Genomic DNA, 13,073 nt, shown 5'->3' with positions numbered 1-13,073 from the left:
GCGGGGCCACAGGGGCATGCGGGGGGGGCGCGCGGGCCGTGGAGGAGCCAGCTCCTTGTGGGCCGCCACTGCGAGCCGGGGGGCTCCGCCGCATTTAAAGGCGCGCGCGCGCGCGGCCCGCCCTCGCTGGAAGGGGCGGGCCGACCCCTCGGCCAGCCCCGCCCCGGCCCCCGCCGGCCCCCGCCCGCCCCCGCCCGGCCCTCCCGGCCTGGACCCACCAGGCCCCCGGCCTGCCTGGCCTGGGAAAGGTGGGATATGGGTCAGCTGGCGGGGCCCGAGGGGCGGAGGGGCCCGCGGGGCGGAGGGGTCCGCTAGGCACAGGCCTCGGGCCCTCCCAAAGCCCCTGTGCCAGCCCTGTCCGTGCCCCGGGTTCCAAGGACCCGAGCTCCTCCTGTCCTCAGGGACATGGACAAGTCAGATCTCCCTGCTCCTCCTCCCCAGCACGCCCCCTCCCCCAGCTCCAGCGCTGGAAGGGCAGATGTCACCCCTCCTGGCTCCCCACCTCCACTGGGGACAGACCTTCAGGAAGCGCCCGCCTTGTGCCTGACTTCTCACTCTTTACAGCTTGGAGGATGTGACAGTCTGTCTGCCCTGTCTGACAGTTCTGTCTGGGCTTCCAATCCTAGCTCTCCCTGCTCTGTGACCCTGGGAGTTGGCTACGGCTCTGGGCCTCAGTTTCCCCCTGCCCAGAAGGGCAATGAAGAGCACTTTGCTCCCTCCCAGGATTGGTGGGAGGACCCCAGGGAAGGGGTGGGCTATGCAGCAATGGGACTGGGGTCTGGCAGAGGACACACCAGGAGCTGGTCACCGCCTGGTCAGAGGCTCCGGAAGCAGAAGCAAATCAGAGTGGCGACTCATTGGGCAGGAGAAAAACACACGTGTGCAAACCCTGGCCCTGGGGATCCTCACCCTGGGAAGTCTGGGAAGGCTGGCTCGCAGCATGATGCTTTTTTTAAATGCTTAAAACAGACTGCACAGTGTTAGAAGGGCTACTGGGATACGGGCATTAAATATATAGAACGACAAATCAGTCCATGATATACACGGGCTTCTTGGTGAGCATGTTAAATAACATCTGGCCAGTGGAGGAGCCACCAGCCAAGACTTCCAGGCATTGCTGAGTAGAAGGGATACTTGGGGGGACCTGCAGTGGCTAGGGTGGCCTGGAAATGTGCTGTCACCCCTCGGGGCAGTGCTTCTGCGTGCCTGGACGCTACGGTGCCCAGAAGAACAGAGACCACAGGCAGGGCCAGGAGCTCATTTCTTCTCGCCCCTTTGTCTACAGATGGGGAAACAGTCTCCACAGAGGCTCCAGGGCTGGCGGCTGCTGCAGATGAGTGCCATAGGAGCCTCTGTCACTTACGAGTGACAGCGACTATTACTTCTGGGCCCTGGGGGGCCCTGCATACATCATTTGACTCAATATTCACGGCGCCGAGGAGACAGGTATTAGGATCCTTATGGGGAGGCTGCAGAAGGGGAAGGTCACAGCGTGTGGCAGGCAGGCTAGGACTCAGCTCTGGGCCTTTCTGCCAGGCAGGTCCAAGCTCTTCCCTCAAGACCACACTGCCCCCAATGGCCACCTATGACCTCTACAACCGCCTGGCTAAGGGGATATCCATTCCTTGTACGGATGGGGAAACTGAGGCCCAGAGCGAAAGGACGCATACAAGCTTCCCTCCCGCGCTTAGAAGCGGGGTGTGGTCCCTGGGGTCGTCTCTGTTCTCCCCTTACGTGGCTGGGCTCCGGGAGGCTGCAGTGAGCAGGGGCTGGGTGGGGAGGGGGGGCAGAGTGCTCTGCGGGCTCACAGGGGCGTCCATTTCCAGATGTCGGGGCAGCTGCCACGGAGACGGTGGAAACAGCGCCCCCTGCCGCTCCTGCTCCTTCCTGCCTCCCGCTCTGCAGACCGGGTCGCCCCCACGAGCTTCCCCTCTGGCCTTGGAACCCCTTCCCGGGATCTGAGTCTCTCCCGGAGCCCTGCCCACCTGTGGGTGCGCCTTCCTTGAAGGGGGGCGCTTTGGCGAGGGGTGGAGGCTCTGCTGCCATCAGGACCTACGCGGGACCGGAGGCACCGTGTCCTCAGTCCGGGCTTCTGGGCTGGCGCCCCGGGGCACCCCGCCGGGCCCTCTCTGCTACACTCTGGCTGCCCTCCCTCCCCAACATCTCCCGCGAGTGCTGGGAGGTTATTTTGTCTGCATAAATTTATCATTCAGTCATGTATATTTACTCCCCCTTACCCCCACCCCCCATGTTTAAGGCTCTTTACGAACAAGAACAGATAAAAAGGAGAAACAGAGCAAAGCAAAAAAAAAAAAAAAAAAAGGAAGAAAAGTAATGGAAAGCCAGAGGTGAAGTTGATATACGAATTCTTACCATGAGATGGTGTTTTTCAGCCCGTGCCCATAAACGTGGCTCTGAGCTTCCTAGTCACCAGGGCAAAGAGGGAAACATGATGTCCATGTGATGAAAACAAGCAGCCTCTCTTTTCTCACCATCGGGAGGGGAGAAGGGTTCCCCAGAGAGCCTCAGAAAGATGTGGCCAGTGTCCTGACAGTGAGCCCTGTGGGACTCCCCATAAAATACTCCTTGGTGGGACCAGGGACAAGATGGCCTGGGGCTTCCACAAGAAGTTCCATTTGTTAGAAGGTGTGAACTGGATTTCCCAGTGGGGTCGTGGGTGGGGGGCCGACGGCTTCGGCTGTAGTGCCCGGGCTTGGCAGAAAGTCCTGGAAGCTGATTCGGGAGCAGGGGCTGAGATGCTGAAGTAGGTGAGAGCTGCCTCACCCGCTCACTCGTGAACACGCCTGCCTCACGCTGGGCCTCCCCGGAAAACACAATCACAGGGGAAGAGCTCCGTGAACCTTTGTTCAGTGAATGGGCGGGGGTCAGCCCACGTGACGTGGGGCACACAACACAGCAGGGCCAGAAGGTTCTAGAAGAGGGGAGAGGATCTGTGGGGACTGAAGGCCCTCAGAACCGTGTGACGAGGGCCCCAGACACTGCCGTGGCAGCCTCTAACAAAACGTAGCCTATGTCAGCGTGGGCGAGGGAAGGGACCCGGCATGGCCACAGCAGAGGGCATCCTGTCCCGCACCCTGCCTCATCCGTGCGCTCATGAGGAGCACCTGCTGGGGGACGCCCTGACATTCTGGGGCAAAGGGGATACTTTCTGTGGGACTTCGGGTCCTGTGCCTGTGGGTGGGGGCTCTGGCTGTGAACAGTGCCCTTGCTCCGGGGTATAATCTGACCACCATCTAGGCCATGTCTGATCCAGCTCCAGATGGCAGCCCCTTGCCGAGAGAGGACAGGGTCTCCTTTCCCCAGGGCTGGCGCATGCTGGGCGTCGGACAGTGTTACCTACACCGATCAGAATGGAATTGAGTGCACCCAGGCTGGACCTGGGCTGGACCGGGGTCTGCCTCTCCCTGGGCACCCCCATCCCGCACCTCCACCTCTGCAGGGAGCCGGACGGCGGCACTGGGCCCTGGTCCTCAGGCCGAGCTGTCCAAACTCTGGGCAGCCTCTACGTTGTCACCTGACCCTTGTCCAGGCCCTGGGCTTCCCATCGGATGAGGTCATGACTGATGTCACTTGGAGACCTCAAAGACCATCCCTGGCCACACCTTGGCCTGTGATAAGACTCATCAGCCCACATCAGTGGGTGACTCAGAGGGTGGGGTGTGAGGGGCAGTGACATGGGCCGTATCTGTCTGCAGGCCCCTCCCCTTGGCATCCACCACACTTTGAGGCCGTGAGTCCCTCCGAGGGGGAGACTTCCCTCCTCACCCCTGCCCGGCTTCCTTCCTCTTCCTGTGCCACGCGGGGCCCCCTGGCCTCGATGGGGGAGGGGGCAAGGGCAGCAGCGGCCGGCACTCAGTACTGCCCTCGGGGACCCTGTGACATTGGCACCATTAGGATCCCCTTTGGCAGGTGCAGCAGCCAGGGCACAGAGAGGTGGGGTACCGTGGTCAAGGTCACACAGCTTGCCTGAGGCAGAGCCAAGATTTGGACCCAGGCTGGCTCCAGAGCACATGCCCGTGGCCACACCACGACGCCCGGACGGTGCTGGGACAGAAGGGAGCCTGGACGCCTGGCGGGGGCCGCTCCAGGGCCCAGGGGAACAGAGCACCTTCCCGCGTGGGTGGCATTCAAGAGGTGCTCTGACAGCCAGAGAAGGGTTTGCGGGGCAGAGCGGAAGTCAGAGAGCCCAAGGACATGGTACAGGGGTGCAAACTGGCCCAGCCAGGCAAAGGAGGGCAGACTTCTCTCCAGCGGACGTGGTCAGCTGTTCTGAGACAGCTTGTGCTGGCTACACGAAGGCTTGGGCTGGCTGGAAGGGGGTGCACAGAAGACGGGGAACCCCGAGGGGCTGCTGTAGGCATTCAGGTGCAAGACGGTGCCTCAGGGCCAGGTCCTTCGGGGCAAGCGACGGAAAGCCCAGCTCAAACCGGCCTCAGCAACAGAGAGCTTACCTTCCTGACTGGCGCACAATGAACTGGCATCAGGTGTGGCCTGATCCAGGGACTCCCGACGTCCTCTGGCCTGTGTGGACTATGCTCCCAGTGTGACCTTGGGCACAGCAGAACCAGGCGCCCCCCTCTAGGGTGGCTTTCTCCAGCAGCCTGGCAAAAGTCTCAGCGCATCTTATTGGCCCTGGTGGTTCTCATGTCCATCCCAGACCCAGTCACAGAGCCAACGGAGTCAGGAGCTGCCTCTGGGCTAGTGCTGATAACCTGCTGGGCTCCACATTTTCCAGGAGGACGATATGGCTGGAAGGTATGTCTCAGAGACTGAGCTGGAAGAAGCCACACGGTGACTGGCAGCAGCAGACCTGGGCATCCCCTTCACAGGCTTCCTGATGGGCTAGCCAGCCTCTGCTCATACACCTCTAATGACGGGGAGCTCACTACCCATCAACTTAATCCCTTCAGTTGCTAGAATGTTCTTCCTTTGAGTTAAATTCTGCTTCTGTAACTCTCGCCTTTGGACTCTGCTAGACCCCAGAAGGCTATAGAGAATACATCAGTCCCCTCATCTACAGAAGAAGGCTGTACACATCTGAGGCTGGCCCCCAGTTGTTTCTTCTCTAGGCATTTGCTGTGTGACCTGGGACCCCAGTTTCCTATCTACTGGAGGGTGAGAAGGAGGAGCCTTCCTCCTGGGGCTCCCGAGGGCCAAAGGAGGAGGCAGGCAGGGTGCTAGGATGTCCCCCAAGATTCCTGCACACCACATATAATTCGGTATGCACACCACACATAATTCCTTTCCCCTTGAGTGTGGGTGAGCCTGACCTAATCAGGTGAGCCCTTAAAAGAGACTAGTACGTTCCTGAAGTCAGAGGCTTGAAGTGTACAGAGCATGGAAGTGTGAGGGGCCCATGAAGGGGGCCATGGGGCAAGGATCCAGGGCAATGTCTCAGAGCTGAGCGGCTCCCAGCTGACAGTCAGCAAGGAAATGGGAACCTCAGTCCTATACCCACAAGGAAGTGAATTCTGCCAACATCCCTAAAGGACCTGAAGACAACTCCCTCACTGAACCTCCAGTCAGGGGTGCCGCCGGCCAGCCCCCTGTGACACTCTGCAAAAAATGTGCTACCCCTTGACCCACAGAGACAATGAGACACTAAATGGGTGTTGCTTTAAGCCACTGGGTTTGGGACCATTTGCGACACGGCACAGAAAACCAACACGGGGTGAGGGCTGAGTGAGCATATGGTAACAAGGGCACAGGGGGAGTGAGTCGGGGGAGGCAGGGCAATGGCCCAGCAAGGGTGGGGGTGAGGTCTGGAGAAGGGGAGGGGCCCCACTGCAGTCGGTGTGGGTTGAGCTGCTCACCCAGCTCTGCCCTCTCTTGGGGCGTTTCCTTAAATTCTGGGAACGCCACAAGGGGTGCTGGTTATACCCATTTTGTGGATGCAGGAAACTGAGCTAGGAAAGTTTGAGTGGCTTTCCCAAGGCCCCTAAGCCACTGGATGGACCCAGGACTAGAAAACAGTTGGATCTGACCCCAAAGTCCATGTTCTGTCCTCAGCACTATATAACCGAGGCCCAGGAAGGGCAGATGGGTTGCTGAGACAACCAGGCTCACGGACAAAAGGTCACCTTGACTGACGTGACAGCACAAACCCTTACCGGATCCTCCAAAGAAGCTGCCATTACTGACATGCTCATTTCACACATTTAGAAAGCAGGGCACAGAGAGGTTCAGTGACTTGCCCAAGGTCACACAGCAAGCAAGCCACAGAATCAGGATTAGACCCAGGCAGCGGGACTTGTGCCTCCTATGTAAAAGCTGGTTTGGGACTAGCTGATGGGGAGGCTCGGTCAGGAGAGTGGACACAAGGCGGGCAGGGGAGGGGTCCGGCTGACTGAAACGATGAGATCATGACTGCTCAGACAGCAGGGGCTTGGTCTCTTTTTTTTTTTTTAAGACAACAATCCTCAGCGTTGACTGTCTGCAGCCTGGGCTCTTGGAAATCGCCACACCCCACCCTATCCCCAACAGGGGGAGTGGACCTGACCCCTCTCCTGGGAGGGCACATCCTGTCCCTCAGCCCAGCCCAGCCTTCCAGCCATCCCTGCCAAAGAGCCAAACATAGAAGAGAAGCTGACCCAGACCCTCCAGACCAGCTCATCAGCCAACTAAATGCTACTGCTTGACCTCTGTCAATGCCACACGGAACCAGAAGAATCAGCCAGGACTAGACGGGCATTGAAATGGATGTGAACACCGCCTGCAAACTTCGAAGGACACCGCTTTCCCCCACTGTCATATTGCAGGAGGGAATCCTGCATTGGGTACATAAAGGAGTGAAGGCCTCGCTCCCATCTCTACAGCTGGGTTTTGTTCTGCCCTTTGTCACCGAAGCTGCTTTGTAGCACTTCATTATGCATGAGCAAGAATCCTGGGTTTTCAGACTCCATACCACCAGTCCACCTCAATAAAGCATTAGTCTGAAGGAAGCAGAGAGAGAAAAAAAAACAAAAAAAAAACCGGCCAGTTCCTCAGTCACTGAGGCCTCATTCTCATAGGAGCTGGGGGGCTGGTCGATGCCCCCAAAACGTCGCTCTGGCCATCCAGAGGTGTTAGGCATGGGCCAGCTTGTCAGGAACGATGGGCAGGGGTCTGGAGCCCCTTTCTCCTTGCCCCTGGGCCAAGCTGTTCTTCGGGTCCCCTGAGCTGTGTCCTCAGGGTCCCAGGGGACTGCAGTGCCTCAGATCTGAGGGTGAGGAGGGCGCTGACAGCCATCTGGGGCTCCCCTCAAAGGCTTCACGCTGTGATGGAACACAGGTGCCCCCAGGCCTGCCCTCCCCCAATGGTCCTCCCCCAAGCCATGTCTGGGCGCCTACCATGTGCCCTGTAGTTTTAGTCCTCACGTGTCCCTGTGGAGGGTCTCTTACCACCCCCACATCACAGGGAGGAACACTGAGGTTCAGAGAGGTGAAGTGACTCGCCCAAGGTCACACAGCGGGCCTTGGTTTGGGGGTGGTGTGGGCTGGGAACGTGGACGGTGTCCAGTTGGAGGCTGGGTCACATGGTCACAAGGAGCCAGAGCTAGAAGCCCACCAGGTGTGGTCCCAATGGGCTTGCACACCTTCGGGGAGGGGAGCCCCTCTCACACACCCACCAGCACAGCCCGCCTGCTTCGTTCCTCCAGCAGCCCCTCTGTGGGCAGCGCCCCACACCCCACGTGGCCCCTGCCAGGCTCGGCTCCCACAGCGACCCGGACCTCTCAGGCTGGACCCCGGGCAGACCTCCCAGTGCCCACCCTGCATTGGTGTCAGGCTCTGGACACGGATCCCGCTGTCTTCCCGGAACTGACCCCCATTTTTAACCAACGGCACCAAGTTTCACGGCCTTCATCTTGGAGCTCAGGTGGAACTGAACCAAGTGCCATTTGAGGGTACGCTCTGATAGGCCCAGCCCATCGGCATATCCCACCCCCTTCCACGGTGATTGGTTCAGGGGTGGGTCAAGCAGAGTCGGTTCCACATAAGGACTCGTTTGCTGGCGCTATGGGGAAGAGACATTTTTTCCTCCAGCCCAGTCTTTTTCTTTCCTTGGGTGCAAGAATCAGGAAATGCTGTGACCAGCAGCATCTGATGACCTTGAGGGGAGTGTCTGCCTTTCAGTGAAGCCACACGAGAAGTGGAACTGAGAGAAGGAGAGAAAACAAGCTGGTCTGGGGCCTGGATCATGCCATGCCTGAAGCTGTACTCTGTTCTTAGTGGATTAAGCCAGTAAACTCCTATGACGTTGAAGTCAGCAGGGTTGGGTTTCCTGTGGTTACCTGCAGCTTAGATTGTTGTACAGAGGCCGTGCTCAGCCAGACCCTGACAGTAAACATAGATGAGGAGCACTCAGCCCAGGGTGGGGATTATGCACCTACTGTAATGTGCTGGGCACTGTGTCCTGTATGCCGACACAAGGTCCCCACTTTACAGGTGAGGACCTGAGGCTAAGAGCAGTGAAGTGGCTCTCCCTCGGCTGGGATTTGAACTCTGGTGTGTCTCACCCAGAGCCTGTGGGGTTCTCTCTCTCCAGGCAGCCCCTCCCCAGCGCTGCACTTGCCTGGAGCCCAGAGCTTGGCCTCCCTGGACATCTGGAGCCGGGGAGCATCTGGCTGCAGGTGGGAGGCCTGGGCATGGCTGATGCCTGATGCTCAGGGGGAGCACATGACACCACCACGAGCCGGCTCCACGACCCCGAGTGCTCAGGCTCTGCCACATCTTGCCATGTGACTGTCAGAGCCCTGTCTCTCCTCCTTAAGGTGGACACACTTGGCTCCCGCCCTCTTGTGCCCTGCTCCTCTCCCAGCAGCTGATAGGGGACCAGCTGACCAGGCGGTAGAGAACCGAGGACCCCTACCACTCTCAGCCTGAGCGCTGCCCTCCTGAGGGCAGATGCACCCCACACTGCCCACCTTCCCGGACGATGGTCTCTGCCTTTCCCCCATCTGCTCGCCCTTTGGCTCTCATCCACCCCTGCCCCTGCAAGTCCTGGCTGGCACATCTGGTATCCCTGTCCCCAGGACCCTCACTGCAGGGACTTCCTTCTCCATCCCTCCTCGGTTCTGGCTCCATGCCCAGGGCTGGCATCCCCAGAAAGGACTACACTTCCAAAATCTCAGTCTCCAACAACTGACCCCCCACTCAGTTTTGAAAACGATTAACAGCTTCACTGACATATAATTCACATGCCACACAATCCACCCGACAAAGCATATGATTCCATGGTTTTTAGTAAATTCAGAGATGTGCAACCATCACCACAATTCATTTTAGAACGTTTTGTGTCGCCCCCAAGCAAACCCTATACCCGTTAGCAGTCACTCTCCTTTCCCCTTTCTCCCAGCCCCGGAAACCAATAATGTGCTTTCTGTCTCTATACGTCTGTCTGATCCAGACATTTCGTGCAAATGGAATCTTACAGAGGTGGCCTTCCGTGACTGGCTTCTTCCACTCAGTGTGAAGTTTTCAAGGCTCATCCACACGGTGGCACCTGTCAATGCTTTGTTCCTTTCTACAGCTGAGTAACATCCCACTGCACGGATGCACCACACTGTTTACCCAACCGTCCGCTGGTGAACGTTTGGGTGGTTTCCATTTTTCAGCTATTATGAAAAATGCTAGGAACATTTATGTACAAGCTGTATGTGGATGTAGGCTCACAATTCTCCAGAGCACAGACCTAGGAGCGGAATTGCTGGGCCATGTGGTGCCTCTGAGTTCAACCGTTGGAGGAACCGATATACTGCGGAGTCTTACCTTCCCACCAGCAGCGGACATACGAGACTCCCGTTTCTCTGCATCCTTGCCAACTCTTGTTATTTCCACCCTTAAAAAAGTTAATACAGTCATCCTAATACATATGAGGTGGCAACTCTTTGTGGCTTCGATTTGCATTTCCCTGATGACCAATGACATGGAGCATGTTTCCATGTGCTCTTTGGCCATTTGCGTGTCTTCCTTGGAGAAACGTCTGTTCCAATCCTTTGCCCATCCTTCAACTGGGTTGTCTTGTTACAAATATTGAGTTGCAAGAGTTATTGGTGTATTCTGGATAAAAGCCCCTTCATCAAATATATGATTTGCGAATATTTTTCTCCCATTCTGTGGGCAGTCTGTTAACTGGTGTCCTTTGAAACACAAGAGTCTAATTTTGATGAAGTCCAGTGTGTCTGTTTCTGTGTTTGTTGCCTGTGATTTTCAGTGTCATACCTGAGAAGGCCTCGCCTAACCCAAGGTCATAAAGACTTACTCCTGCATTTTCCCCTAAGAGCTTTTGGCTTTAGCTCTTCCTTTTGGGTCTGCGACCCCTTCTGGGTCATTTCTGTGTGTGGCATGAGGTAAGGGTCTTGCTGCACTCACCTGCATGGGGACGCCCCCCCCCCACTCCAGCCACCAAGCAGGGGTCCCCAGCTCCAAGCCAAGGCCCTTCTCCCACTGCATTTCTCCCCAGCGATGCCACCTTCTTCCATGTGTATAAGCTTCTTATTTGAAGATTATTATAGACTTGCAGAAAAGTTGTAAGAATAACCCCAAGAATACCATATACCTGCCCCAGATTCCCCCAGTGCTTCCGCTTCTCTCCCTCATGCACATTTTCTTCTGAACTGTTTGAGTTGCAGACACGTTGTCCCTTTACCCCTAAATTCCTTGGCAGGCATGTCCCCTTACAGATCCACAGCACAATGACCAAAGTCAGACTCAGCTCTGCTTTAGGGGAACCCAACCAAGATGGGGCGAGACAAATTGAGTGCCCGGCCTGAGAGCCTGAGGTCAGGCTGGAACCCAGCCCCAGAAGGAGCTAGGAGACCAGGAAACATCCGGCCTTTCTGAGGCTGCGGCCACCACGGAGGAGAACGGCTCGCCATCGGCTCTGCATTCGAGGCTTACAGAGACAGAGAGAGGTGCTGCCCTGGACGGGATGTAGGTCCAGAGTGGGGTTCTCTTCCCAGCCAGAGGGCACTGCCCCAGCTGCCAGCCCTCAGCGTATCCAGAATGTCCCACCCCTGGGAATGGGGACTTAGGGACTGGCCAGGAGGGAGCAGCCGAGGGTGACTCTCTGTGGCTGGAGTGTAGGCGGGAGACACGCAGGGAAAAGTGGGTGGGCTCAGACCAAGGATGCCAGGCCCTGGTGGGGGGCTCGGATTTGATTCTAAGTGTGATGGGGCCACTGTGGGGCTGGTGAGCGAGCTGTGTATCCATAAGCTTGGCACTGGCTGTGGGTAAGGGATGGTGAGGCTGGAGCCAGGAAAGGACAGTGTCCATCGTGGGCGCAGAGCCTCTGTGGCCCTTGGGGTTGCCGGTACGATGCCCCTCCAGCCTTCACTCCTCCCACGCAGATGTGCTCCCCGAAAACCCCTCCAGGCATGTCACAGGAGGCGGCCCGTGAAGGAAGGAGCCCGCGGCATGTTCCCAGCCAGCGTGCGGCAGAGGCCCTATAATTATCCTGCACCGCGGGCAGGAGGGCTCAGCCGCCTGCTGCCACGGTTCCCTGCCCCAGGACGCCTGGCTGTGTCCCCCCCAGCCCAGCCGTGGCTTTGTGCAGAAGCGGCACTTCCACCCCTGCCCCCCACAGCCAGCCTTGGTGACCTGACCCCCGGGGCACGTCCCCTGCCGCACCCCTGCCGCACCCCTGCCGGCCGGCCTGTGTGAGGCTCCCCCCACGGCCCCCTGTCTCTATCTCCAGCCTCGCCGGGCTCCCTGCACAGACATTTCCGTCTCCTCCTGTCTCCAGGCCTTGCTCTTGCGACTGTCCCCCTAGGACGCACTTTCCGCTCTTCTTTGCAGATGGGTGGCAACGTCACCTGCATTTTCGCGGCTGCCGCAGCAGGACCTGAAAACTAGCCCATGGTCAGTGAACCCGAACCTGTATTTTGCTGAAGCTAACTCGGAGGACATGTCTGGAGGCCTGGGGACTGACACCCTGCCACCTGTCTCCCCTGAGGCCACAGGACAAAGCCGAGACTGAAGCCCAGGGCGCAGGGTCTGTGTCTCCTCGCTCCTGGAGGACTGGGTGGCCGTCCCAGAGGTGAGGACATGCAGGAGGAGCGGGTGGGGACTCCTGCCTCCCTCGTGACACACAGTCACCGCTCCTTTCGTGTTTCTGTGGTGAGGACCTTTCAGATCTGCTCTCTGCAGCTTGCACGTGTGTGGGACCGTGCTGTCATCCTTAGCCACCATTCGTCTCCTAGCCAAGGTCCCTGTCCTCCGACCAGCATCTCCGCACGCACCGCCCTCCCAGCCCTGGCCACCTCTGCTCTGGTCTCTGTTTCTGGGAGCTCGGCTGTTTCAGATCCCGCATGGGAGTGAGATCATGCAGTTTTCGTCAGTGTCTGACTCACTTCAGTCCGCCCGACGCCCCCCAGGCCCATCAGTGTTGTTGCGAGTGGCAGGATTTTGTTCTTTCTCGTGGCTGAAGAATACTCGCTGTCTGCACGCACCTCATCTTCTTCAGCCACTCCTCCCTCGGTGGACACTTGGGGTGTTTCCCTGTGTCGGCTGTTGGGAAGATGCTGCCGTGAACGTGGGGGCACACACGACTCCTCCAGATCCTGTTTGCCCGCCCCTTGCATCTACACCCAGGCCTGGGATCATAGGGCAGTTCTATTTTTCATTTTCTGAGGAACCCCCATCCTGTCCTCCAGAGTGGCCGCACCAGCTTGCACACCCACCAGCGGTGCTCAAGGGGCGCTTTCCTCCGCATCCTCACCAGCACCTGCTGCTTCTTGTCTTTGATACGAGCCATTCTGACAGGTGTGAGGTGAGAGCTCAGTGTGGTTTTGACTTGTACTTCCTGATGAAGAATGATGTTGAGCATCTTTTCACGTGCCCGTTTGGTCATTTGTATGTCTTCTTTGGAAGTTGTATGGGTTCCTTTTCTATGTTGGATATAAAGTCTTAACCAGATAAGTGGTTGGAAAATATCTTCTTCTACTCCGTAGGCTACCTTTCATTTTGTGGATGGCTTTCACATTTTCCTCTTCATGTCATCTTGTCAGGTGGAAACACAGGGGCTTTGTTTTCATAGGAAGCTCGAATGTGCACGGATGCTCAGCAGCCAAAAGC

The sequence above is a fragment of the Mirounga leonina genome, unplaced genomic scaffold (assembly GCF_011800145.1).
Source record: "Mirounga leonina isolate KUSES-001 unplaced genomic scaffold, KU_Mleo_1.0 Mir_129, whole genome shotgun sequence".
In the NCBI taxonomy this organism is placed as follows: Eukaryota; Metazoa; Chordata; class Mammalia; order Carnivora; family Phocidae; genus Mirounga; species Mirounga leonina.
This window is presented reverse-complemented; position numbering follows the sequence as displayed.